The sequence below is a fragment of the Bombina bombina genome, chromosome 5, assembly GCF_027579735.1.
Source record: "Bombina bombina isolate aBomBom1 chromosome 5, aBomBom1.pri, whole genome shotgun sequence".
NCBI lineage: Eukaryota > Metazoa > Chordata > Amphibia > Anura > Bombinatoridae > Bombina > Bombina bombina.
In genome coordinates, this window is record NC_069503.1 from 374859150 (window position 1) to 374871988 (window position 12839).

The 12839-nt window shown below is 40.7% G+C and overlaps 1 protein-coding gene across 3 annotated transcripts in view; it reads right to left on the reverse strand.

The window, feature by feature from the left end:
* The window catches only part of ANKRD28 (ankyrin repeat domain 28), a 1012368-nt gene that overhangs the window by 374048 nt on the left and 625481 nt on the right, over window positions 1–12839 (reverse strand). The gene's annotated exons all lie outside the window — the stretch shown is intronic.

A 12839-nucleotide genomic window follows, 5' to 3' on the forward strand; every position in this document is an offset into this window, starting at 1 on the left:
AAAAAAATCATAACCACCACAAAAAAGGGCGGGCCTCATGGACTCTTGCTAATATGAAAGAAATGAATTTATCAGGTAAGTTCTTACAAAAATTATGTTTTCTTTCATGTAATTAGCAAGAGTCCATGAGCTAGTGACGTATGGGATAATGACTACCCAAGATGTGGATCTTTCCACGCAAGAGTCACTAGAGAGGGAGGGATAAAATAAAGACAGCCAATTCCTGCTGAAAATAATCCACACCCAAAATAAAGTTTAATTAAAAACATAAACAGAAGATTCAAACTGAAACCGCTGCCTGAAGTACTTTTCTACCAAAAACTGCTTCAGAAGAAGAAAATACATCAAAATGGTAGAATTTAGTAAAAGTATGCAAAGAGGACCAAGTTGCTGCTTTGCAAATCTGATCAACCGAAGCTTCATTCCTAAACGCCCAGGAAGTAGAAACTGACCTAGTAGAATGAGCTGTAATCCTTTGAGGCGGAGTTTTACCCGACTCGACATAGGCATGATGAATTAAAAATTTCAACCAAGATGCCAAAGAAATGGCAGAAGCTTTCTGGCCTTTTCTAGAACCGGAAAAGATAACAAATAGACTAGAAGTCTTTCGGAAAGACTTAGTAGCTTCAATATAATATTTCAAAGCTCTAACAACATCCAAAGAATGCAACGATTTCTCCTTAGAATTCTTAGGATTAGGACATAATGAAGGAACCACAATTTCTCTACTAATGTTGTTGGAATTCACAACTTTAGGTAAAAATTCAAAAGAAGTTCGCAACACCGCCTTATCCTGATGAAATATCAGAAAAGGAGACTCACAAGAAAGAGCAGATAATTCAGAGACTCTTCTGGCAGAAGAGATCGCCAAAAGGAACAAAACTTTCCAAGAAAGTAATTTAATGTCCAATGAATGCATAGGTTCAAACGGAGGAGCTTGAAGAGCCCCCAGAACCAAATTCAAACTCCAAGGAGGAGAAATTGACTTAATGACAGGTTTTATACGAACCAAAGCTTGTACAAAACAATGAATATCAGGAAGATTAGCAATCTTTCTGTGAAAAAGAACAGAAAGAGCAGAGATTTGTCCTTTCAAAGAACTTGCGGATAAACCTTTATCTAAACCATCCTGAAGAAACTGTAAAATTCTCGGAATTCTAAAAGAATGCCAAGAAAAATGATGAGAAAGACACCAAGAAATATAAGTCTTCCAGACTCTATAATATATCTCTCTGGATACAGATTTACGAGCCTGTAACATAGTATTAATCACAGAGTCAGAGAAACCTCTTTGACCAAGAATCAAGCGTTCAATCTCCATACCTTTAAATTTAAGGATTTGAGATCCTGATGGAAAAAAGGACCTTGCGACAGAAGGTCTGGTCTTAGCGGATGAGTCCACGGATGGCAAGAGGCCATCCGGACAAGATCCGCATACCAAAACCTGTGAGGCCATGCCGGAGCTATCAGCAGAACAAATGAGCATTCCTTCAGAATCTTGGAGATTACTCTTGGAAGAAGAACTAGAGGTGGAAAGATATAGGCAGGATGATACTTCCAAGGAAGTGATAATGCATCCACTGCTTCCGCCTGAGGATCCCGGGATCTGGACAGATACCTGGGAAGTTTCTTGTTTAGATGAGACGCCATCAGATCTATTTCTGGAAGCTCCCACATTTGAACAATCTGAAGAAATACCTCTGGGTGAAGAGACCATTCGCCCAGATGCAACGTTTGGCGACTGAGATAATCTGCTTCCCAATTGTCTATACCTGGGATATGAACCGCAGAGATTAGACAGGAGCTGGATTCCGCCCAAACCAGAATTCGAGATACTTCTTTCATAGCCAGAGGACTGTGAGTCCCTCCTTGATGATTGATGTATGCCACAGTTGTGACATTGTCTGTCTGAAAACAAATGAACGATTCTCTCTTCAGAAGAGGCCAAGACTGAAGAGCTCTGAAAATTGCACGGAGTTCCAAAATATTGATCGGTAATCTCACCTCCTGAGATTCCCAAACTCCTTGTGCCGTCAGAGATCCCCACACAGCTCCCCAACCTGTGAGACTTGCATCTGTTGAAATTACAGTCCAGGTCGGAAGCACAAAAGAAGCCCCCTGAATTAAACGATGGTGATCTGTCCACCACGTTAGAGAGTGTCGTACAATCGGTTTTAAAGATATTAATTGAGATATCTTTGTGTAATCCCTGCACCATTGATTCAGCATACAGAGCTGAAGAGGTTGCATGTGAAAACGAGCAAAGGGGATCGCGTCCAATGCAGCAGTTATAAGACCTAGAATTTCCATGCATAAGGCTACCGAAGGGAATGATTGTGACTGAAGGTTTCGACAAGCTGAAATCAATTTTAGACGTCTCTTGTCTGTCAAAGACAGAGTCATGGACACTGAATCTATCTGGAAACCCAGAAAGGTTACCCTTGTCTGAGGAATCAATTAACTTTTTAGTGAATTGATCCTCCAACCATGATCTTGAAGAAACAACACAAGTCGATTCGTATGAGATTCTGCTAAATGTAAAGACTGAGCAAGTACCAAGATATCGTCCAAATAAGGAAATACCACAATACCCTGTTCTCTGATTACAGACAGAAGGGCACCGAGAACCTTTGTAAAAATTCTTGGAGCTGTAGCTAGGCCAAACGGCAGAGCCACAAACTGGTAATGCTTGTCCAGAAAAGAGAATCTCAGGAACTGATAATGATCTGGATGAATCGGAATATGCAGATATGCATCCTGTAAATCTATTGTGGACATATAATGCCCTTGCTGAACAAAAGGCAAGATAGTCCTTATAGTTACCATTTTGAACGTTGGTATCCTTACATAACGATTCAATATTTTTAGATCCAGAACTGGTCTGAAGGAATTCTCCTTCTTTGGTACAATGAAGAGATTTGAATAGAACCCCATCCCTTGTTCCAGAACTGGAACTGGCATAATTACTCCAGCCAACTCTAGATCTGAAACACAATTCAGAAATGCTTGAGCTTTCACTGGATTTACTGGGACACGGGAAAGAAAAAATCTCTTTGCAGGAGGTCTCATCTTGAAACCAATTCTGTACCCTTCTGAAACAATTTAGGCAGGTCGCTATCTAACATCTAAACCCCACTCAAGGGGAGAGTTACCCCTCTTGAAAGCAAGTATCAAGAATCTTTGTATTGGGACACTGTGCCGCTTTTGACCATATACTCACAGACGGATGAGGATCACGTTGCTCTAAATACAAGCATGCCGCTCGATGCGGCTGGTATGTGATTACCTGTCTATGATAAGTGGCGATGTGCTTACGAAGCATATATATTTGCAAAGTGACTTTATGGCTTTCTGTTCACTAAGAGAAAATGCACCAATGAAATGTGTATAGTACTTATATCCTTTTTACTGCAACTGAGCTTTTGCTACAGAGACTGCGCTTTGTTATTGTTGCAATACTGATAAGGAATGAACTTTGCTTTACTGCTTGACTGCTAACATTTACACAGAACATCTGGATGTTTGGACAGGACTGAGCTTTATGAGTCTAACATATTAATTTACATTGCACTGACGATCTTTTGCAATAACGCTATGATTCTTGCTTCATGACATCTGGCTTATTCAACTAACTGCATGATTTCAAAGTTATTTCCTGTGCAATTTCTGCTCTATGATGGTTGGCTTATGCAATTAACTGCATGTATTCTAAAGCATCCTAAAGTTTGCTCCAATATTTTGTTAAAATTGGAAATTACAGTCTCTGGACTCATATGGTGCACCTTATTAATAATAAGTTGAAAACCTCTTGCTGCTCAATTGGGGTACCCCTTTTTACTGTTATGAGTATGAATGTATTTGTATGGTTGATGTATTGTATGTTTTGAACTGTACATATATGTGTGTTTTTTTATTTTTTTTATGCACTTTATATATATATTCACATATAAAGAATTATTGTTTTTGCATTGAATCTTCTGGTCCTGTGTCTATATGTGCTTTGTATCCTAGACTTTGAGATTGCACTTATTTTGTGGAATCTTCTTTCTTTTTGCTTTTTCTAAATATGTTTTTCTAGGTTGCACTATAGCGTTTATTACTATTATTCTAGGTGAGCTTTACTAAAAAACCCTGTTTTATACTTCTGAAACAATGTTCTGAATCCAAAGATTGTGAACAGAATTGATCCAAATTTCTTTGAAAAAACGTAACCTGCCCCCTACCAGCTGAGCTGGAATGAGGGCCGCACCTTCATGTGGACTTAGAAGCTGGCTTTGCTTTTCTAGAAGGCTTGGATTTATTCCAGACTGGAGATGGTTTCCAAACTGAAACTGCTCCTGAGGATGAAGGATCAGGCTTTTGTTCTTTGTTGAAATGAAAGGAACGAAAACGATTATTAGCCCTGTTTTTACTCTTAGATTTTTTATCCTGTGGTAAAAAAGTTCCTTTCCCACCAGTAACAGTTGAGATAATAGAATCCAACTGAGAACCAAATAATTTGTTACCCTGGAAAGAAATGGAAAGTAGAGTTGATTTAGAAGCCATATCAGCATTCCAAGTTTTAAGCCATAAAGCTCTTCTAGCTAAAATAGCTAGAGACATAAACCTGACATCAACTCTGATAATATCAAAAATGGCATCACAGATAAAATTATTAGCATGTTGAAGAAGAATAATAATATTATGAGAATCATGATCTGTTACTTGTTGCGCTAAAGTTTCCAACCAAAAAGTTGAAGCTGCAGCAACATCAGCCAATGATATAGCAGGTCTAAGAAGATTACCTGAACACAGATAAGCTTTTCTTAGAAAGGATTCAATTTTCCTATCTAAAGGATCCTTAAACGAAGTACCATCTGACGTAGGAATAGTAGTACGTTTAGCAAGGGTAGAAATAGCCCCATCAACTCTAGGGATTTTGTCCCAAAATTCTAATCTGTCAGACGGCACAGGATATAATTGCTTAAAACGTTTAGAAGGAGTAAATGAATTACCCAATTTATCCCATTCTCTGGAAATTACTTCAGAAATAGCACTAGGAACAGGAAAAACTTCTGGAATAACCACAGGAGATTTAAATACCTTATCTAAACGTTTAGAATTAGTATCAAGAGGACCAGACTCCTCAATTTCTAAAGCAATTAGTACTTCTTTAAGTAAAGAACGAATAAATTCCATTTTTAATAAATAAGAAGATTTATCAGCATCAATCTCTGAGACAGAATCCTCTGAACCAGAAGAGTCATCAGAATCAGAATGATGATGTTCATTTAAAAATTCATCTGTATAAAGAGAAGTTTTAAAACAACAGCTGGAGGAATAGCTACCAAAAGTTTACAGCAGATACACTTAGCTTTGGTAGTTCCAGCACCAGACAGCGATTTTCCTGAAGTATCTTCTGACTCAGATGCAACGTGAGACATCTTGCAATATGTAAGAGAAAAAACAACATATAAAGCAAAATTGATCAAATTCCTTAAATGACAGTTTCAGGAATGGGAAAAAATGCCAATGAACAAGCTTCTAGCAACCAGAAGCAAAGAAAAAATGAGACTTAAATAATGTGGAGACAAAAGCGACGCCCATATTTTTTAGCGCCAAATAAGACGCACACATTATTTGGCGCCTAAATGCTTTTTGGCGCCAAAAATGACGCCACATCCGGAACGCCGACATCTTTGGCGCAAAAGAACGTCAAAAATGACGCAACTTCCGGCGACACGTATGACGCCGGAAACAGAGAAGATTTTTTGCGCCAAAAAAGTCCGCGCCAAGAATGACGCAATAAAATGAAGCATTTTCAGCCCCCGCGAGCCTAACAGCCCACAGGGAAAAAAAGTCAAATTTTTAAGGTAAGAAAAATAATTGATTCAAGTGCATTATCCCAAATATGAAACTGACTGTCTGAAAATAAGGAATGTTGAACATCCTGAGTCAAGGCAAATAAATGTTTGAATACATATATTTAGAACTTTATAAACAAAGTGCCCAACCATAGCTTAGAGTGTCACAGAAAATAAGATTTACTTACCCCAGGACACTCATCTACATGTTTGTAGAAAGCCAAACCAGTACTGAAACGAAAATCAGCAGAGGTAATGGTATATAAATAAGAGTATATCGTCGATCTGAAAAGGGAGGTAAGAAATGAATCTCTACGACCGATAACAGAGAACCTATGAAATAGACCCCGTAGAAGGAGATCACTGCATTCAAAATAGGCAATACTCTCCTCACATCCCTCTGACATTCACTGCACGCTGAGAGGAAAACCGGGCTCCAACCTGCTGCGGAGCGCATATCAACGTAGAATCTAGCACAAACTTACTTCACCACCTCCATAGGAGGCAAAGTTTGTAAAACTGAATTGTGGGTGTGGTGAGGGGTGTATTTATAGGCATTTTAAGGTTTGGGAAACTTTGCCCCTCCTGGTAGGAATGTATATCCCATACGTCACTAGCTCATGGACTCTTGCTAATTACATGAAAGAAATATATTTCTAAACAAACTGCAGAACACTACTCAGAATCGGTGGGTAAAGAGCAGCTAGTTATATGAAACTCTTCCTATTGTCAATAGATTAAACCTAAATAAGAACCTATTTGGGAATAGGAGTAAAATGACTGCCCCTGATCATAAGATAGTGGTCCATACACAAAAAACAATTGTGTATGAAAGGATAAGGCTAAGAATAAATCTTGTTTTTGTATTATGCTTGTAGAACAATATCCAGGTCTGGTGGGTAAATACCAAAGCTACATATAAATGATGGCAGTTGTGGGCAATAAACCCCCCATCTATTTAGGTCTGAGTAAATATTTGCGGCAATACCTTCCTACCAAATGATGCTTGAGATGAACCAAACATACTCTATGCAAACATTTTTATGTTTTAAAAAGTGAAACAAACCCTTGTTGAACTGACACTAAATCAGTTAGGCACCACAGGTATTTATAGAAAGTAAAAATGCAGTGAAAGGAAAGACTCCTACAGAGATAATAAACCTTGATCATAGAAAACAAAATGTATGCTTACCAGATAAATTCCTTTCTTTCCAGGCAGGGAGAGTCCACAACTTCATTCCTTACTGTTGGGAAATACAACACCAGGAGGAGGCAAAGACACCCCAGCCAAGGCTTAAATATCCCTCTCACTTGCCCCATGTCTCAAAAAAAATTTCTTACGGGCAGGGTCGTGGACTCTCCCTGCCAGGAGAGAAAGGAATTTATCTGGTAAGCGTACATTTTGTTTTCTTTCCAAAGGCAGGGAGAGTCCACGACTTCATTCCTTACTGTTGGGAAACAATACCGAAGCTCCAGAGGACACTAAAGAAATAACGGGAGGGAACAAGAAAAAGGCGGACCCTAATCTGAGGGCACCACAGCCTGAAAAACCTCTCTCCCAAAAGCTGCTTCAGCCAAGACAAATACATAAAATTTGTAAAATTTTGAAGAAAAAAAAAAAATTATTCTTACCTGATAATTTTCTTTTCTTCTGTACGGGATAGAGTCCACAGCTGCATTCATTACGTTTGGGAAATACATTACCTGGCGACCAGGAGGAGGCAAAGACACCCCAGCCAAAGGCTTGAATACCTCCCCCACTACCCTCATCCCCCAGTCATTCTGCCAAGGGAACAAGGAACAGTAGGAGAAATATCAGGGTGAAAAAAGTTGCCAGAAGAATGGATGAAAAAGAAAGTAAGGCTGCCCAAAGAAAAAAACGGGCGGTGAGTTGTGGACTTTCACCGTACAGAAGAAAAGAAAATGATCAGGTAAGTCCATAGCTGCATTCATTACTTTTGGGAAATCAATACCCAAGCTTATAGAGGACACTGAAAGCAAACGGGCAGGAATAAAAAAAAAAAGGCGGCCCATTCTAATGGCACCACAGCCTGACAACCCGGATTCCCGAAGCAGAAAGAACAAAAATATGGAAAGAGGACAAAGTAACTGCCCAACAATTAGAACCATAAGGTTCTTAATTAGAGATCACTCTAAATTCTGGACTCCACTGAGCACAAAAGCCTCTGAGGAGACAAAAGTCCCACTTACTAGAAGCACACACATAAACACCTCTCCCTGAACAATGGCAAGGGATAACAAACCCCCACACCACATTCTCCCTAACTAAAAGAAGGGAAGAATCAGATAAGAAAGCCCGAAAGAACCTCCAAAAACAATCCCCGAAAAGACAAGGACCAAACAGAGAGAGAAGCCCCTAGCATTACTCAAAAAAGAGCGGCTTCCAGGCTGCAAGAGGACAAAGTCCCATAGAAAATACTCTACCAACGGAGCAGAGCAAAGAAAAGGAAAAATGCCAGATCACCTCCTACATGGATCCAAAAGGAGCCAATGTGAAGCCTTAACAAGAACCAAACTCCCAGAAGGACAAAGGGTAGTACAAGACTACATCAAAATTAGTAAGCAAGATCTATACATATAATATGTACCTAAGTTTAGTTTGAAAGAGTTACTATAGTGATGCAGACCTAAAATACTATATTACTTTAAATTCATAAAGACAGACACCAAAGATATGGAAGTCTTGGTGCAAAAGAAAAGGTATTCAGCACTTTTTTATATCATTTATTATATGTATGTAGTACAATTAGGGAATATCCTGTCATCATAGCAAACACACACATCCTTAAGTGCAAAGTGAAAAATAAAAGCTTAAACAATTATATACAGCACAGGTAGAATATACACGTCTGATGTACAGAAGAATCACATAGCATGCAACACCCTGCTGAACCAAACCCTATACATAATAGGACCTTGTCTGGCCAGGTATACTTGGGGATCTATGCATGCCTTATAGTCACAAAGATGGCATCAATATTGTTGCTATACAAAGCAGATGATACTTTATTCTGTTTCCATATTCGATTATTCCATTATTAGTAGCACTTGTTAGTAAGCTGAAGGAAAAAGCGCACATCCATGCAAGTAACAGCAAAGCGTCAAGCAGGTAATTAAACATCCAGCAATTAGCCAGGCAAGTGAAAGTAGTAGCATAGAAGCGTAAAAGCAAGCATACGTATTAAGCAATGTCCCACTGTAGTAAACTTATCACAATCCATGCAACGTAAGGACAAGAGGCAAATTGGAATATCCCGGATCACCTGCCAAACATTCAGACAGGCTCCACATCTAGCGGTTCCGTATTTTAACCTGAATAATACCTCTCCTTATAATTGTGTGTCATCATGCTCTAAAGGGCATGGATCCAGTGCTTCCAACTGTATTGGTCAACGAGCATAAAAAAATTTGCCTTGGAAAACAGCTTTTTGTGGTGAAAAGAAAACAAAATTTATGCTTACCTGATAAATTTCTTTCTTTTGCGATGTACCGAGTCCACGGATTCATCCTAACTTGTGGGATATTGTCCTTCCTGACAGGAAGTAGCAAAGAGAGCACCACAGCAGAGCTGTCTATATAGCTCCCCCCTTAACTCCACCCCCCAGTCATTCGACCGAAGGCCAAGGAAGAAAAGGAGAAACTATAAGGTGCAGAGGTGACTGAAGTTTACATAAAAAAAAATACTATCTGTCTTGAATAGACAGGGCGGGCTGTGGACTCGGTACATCGCAAAAGAAAGAAATTTATCAGGTAAGCATAAATTTTGTTTTCTTTTGCATGATGTACCGAGTCCACGGATTCATCCTAACTTGTGGGATACCAATACCAAAGCTTTAGGACACGGATGAAGGGAGGGACAAGACAGGAACCTAAACGGAAGGCACCACTGCTTGCAAAACCTTTCTCCCAAAAATAGCCTCCGAAGAAGCAAAAGTATCAAATTTATAAAATTTTGAAAAGGCATGAAGCGACGACCAAGTCGCAGCCTTACAAATCTGTTCAACAGAAGCATCATTTTTAAAAGCCCATGTGGAAGCTACCGCTCTAGTAGAATGAGCTGTAATCCTTTCAGGAGGCTGCTGTCCAGCAGTCTCATAAGCCAAACGGATTATGCTTTTCAGCCAAAAGGAAAGAAGTCGCCGTAGCCTTTTGACCCCTACGCTTTCCAGAATAGACAACAAACAAAGAAGATGTTTGACGAAAATCTTTGGTTGCCTGCAAATAAAATTTTAAAGCACGAACCACGTCCAAGTTGTGCAACAGATGTTCCTTCTTACAAGAAGGATTAGGACACAGAGAAGGAACAACAATTTCTTGATTGATATTCCTGTTAGTAACAACCTTAGGTAGGAACCCAGGCTTGGTACGCAAGACCACCTTATCAGCATGGAACAAGAGATAAGGAGAGTCATATTGTAATGCAGATAGTTCAGAAACTCTTCGAGCTGAAGAGATAGCAACTAGGAACAAAACTTTCCAAGATAAAAGCTTAATATCTATAGAATGCATGGGTTCAAACGGAACCCCCTGAAGAACTCTAAGAACTAAATTTAGACTCCATGGAGGAGCAATAGGTTTAAACACAGGCTTAATTCTAACTAAAGCCTTAACAAAAAGCCTGAACATCTGGAACATCTGCCAGACGCTTGTGCAACAAAATAGACAGAGCAGATATCTGTCCCTTTAGGGAACTAGCTGATAATCCTTTCTCCAATCCATCTTGGAGAAAAGACAAAATCCTAGGAATCCTGATTTTACTCCAGGAGAAGCCTTTGGATTCGCACCAAAAAAGATATATATATATATCATATCTTATGATAAATTTTCCTGGTAACAGGCTTTCGAGTCTGAATCAAGGTATTTATGACTGACTCAGAGAAACCCCGCTTTGATAGAATCAAGCGTTCAATCTCCAAGCAGTCAGTTGCAGAGAAATTATATTTGGATGCTTGAATGGACCTTGAATCAGAAGGTCCTGTCTCAATGGCAGAGACCATGGTGGAAGGGATGACATGTCCACCAGGTCTGCATACCAAGTCCTGCATGGCCACGCAGGCGCTATCAAAATCACTGATGCTCTCTCCTGTTTGATTCTGGCAATCAGACGTGGAAGGAGAGGGAAAGGTGGAAACACATAAACTAGGTTGAACGACCAGGGTACTGCTAGAGCATCTATCAATACAGCCTGAGGATCCCTTGACCTGGAGCCGTAACAAGGAAGTTTGGCGTTCTGACGAGATGCCATCAGATCCAACTCTGGTGTGCCCCATAGCCGAACCAGCTGAGCAAACACCTCCGGATGGACTTCCCACTGCCCCAGATGAAAAGTCTGACGACTTAGAAAATCTGCCTCCCAGTTCTCTACACCTGGGATATAGATCGCTGACAGATGGCAAGAGTGAGCCTCTGCCCATTGGATTATCCTTGAGACCTCTATCATCGCTAAGGAATTCTTTGTTCTGCCCTGATGATTGATATAAGCCACAGTCGTGATGTTGTTCGACTGAAACCTGATGAATCTGGCCGAAGCCAGCTGAGGCCATGCCTGGAGAGCATTGAATATTGCTCTTAATTCCAGAATATTTATCGGTAGGAGAGCCTCCTCCCGAGTCCACAAACCCTGAGCTTTCAGGGAATTCCAGACTGCACCCCAGCCCAGAAGACTGTCGTCTGTCGTCACTATAACCCATTCTGGTCTGCGGAAACACATTCCCTGGGAGAGATGATCCTGTGACAACCACCAAAGAAGAGAGTCTCTGGTCTCTTGATCCAGATTTATCTGAGGAGATAAATCTGCATAATCCCCATTCCACTGATTGAGCATGCATAGTGGCAGTGGTCTGAGATGCAAGCGAGCAAACGGAACTATGTCCATTGCCGCTACCATTAGTCCGATTACCTCCATACACTGAGCCACTGACGGCCGAGGAATAGAATGAAGAGCTCGGCAGGTGGACAAAATCTTTGATTTCCTGACCTCCGTCAGAAATATTTTCATGTCCACCGACCCTATCAGAGTCCCTTGAAATGAAACTCTTGTGAGGGGGGAAAGAGAACTCTTTTTTACGTTCACTTTCCACCCGTGAGACCTTAGAAAGGCCAACACTAAGTCTGTGTGAGACTTGGCTAGTTGGAAGGACGACGCTTGAATTAGAATGTCTTCTAGATAAGGCGCCACTGCTATGCCCCGTGGCCTTAGAACCGCCAGAAGGGACCATAGCACCTTCGTGAAGATTTGCAGCGCCGTGGCCAACCCGAAAGGAAGAGCCACAAACTGATAATGCTTGTCCAGAAAGGCGAACCTGAGGAACTGGTGATGATCTTTGTGGATAGGAATGTGCAGATACGCATCCTTTAAGTCCACGGTGGTCATATATTGAGCCTCCTGGATCAATGGTAAGATAGTCCGAACGGTCTCCATCTTGTAAAGATGGAACTCTTAGGAATTGGTTTAGGATCTTGAGATCCAGAATTGGTCTGAAGGTTCCCTCCTTTTTGGGAACTATAAACAGATTGGAGTAGAACCCCTGCCCCTGTTCTGCTTTTGGAACTGGGCAGATTACTCCCATTGTAAAAAGGTCTTCTAAACAGCGTAAGAACGCCTCTCTTTTTGTCGGGTTTACAGACAATTGAGAAAGATGGAACCTCCCCCTTGGAGGGGAATCCTTGAAATCTAGAAGGTATCCCCTGGGTTACAATTTCTACTGCCCAGGAATCCTGAACGTCTCTTGCCCAGGCCTGAGCAAAGAGAGAGAGTCTGCCCCCTACTAGATCCGGTCCCTGATCGGGGTCTACCCCTTCATGCTGACTTAGTGGCAGCAGCAGGCTTTTGGCCTGTTTATCCTTGTTCCAAGCCTGATTAGGTCTCCAGGTTGGCTTGGATTGAGCAAAGTTTCCCTCTTGCTTTGCAGCAGGGGAAGAGGTAGAGGGACCACTCTTGAAGTTTCGAAAGGAACGAAAAGTATTTTGTTTGGT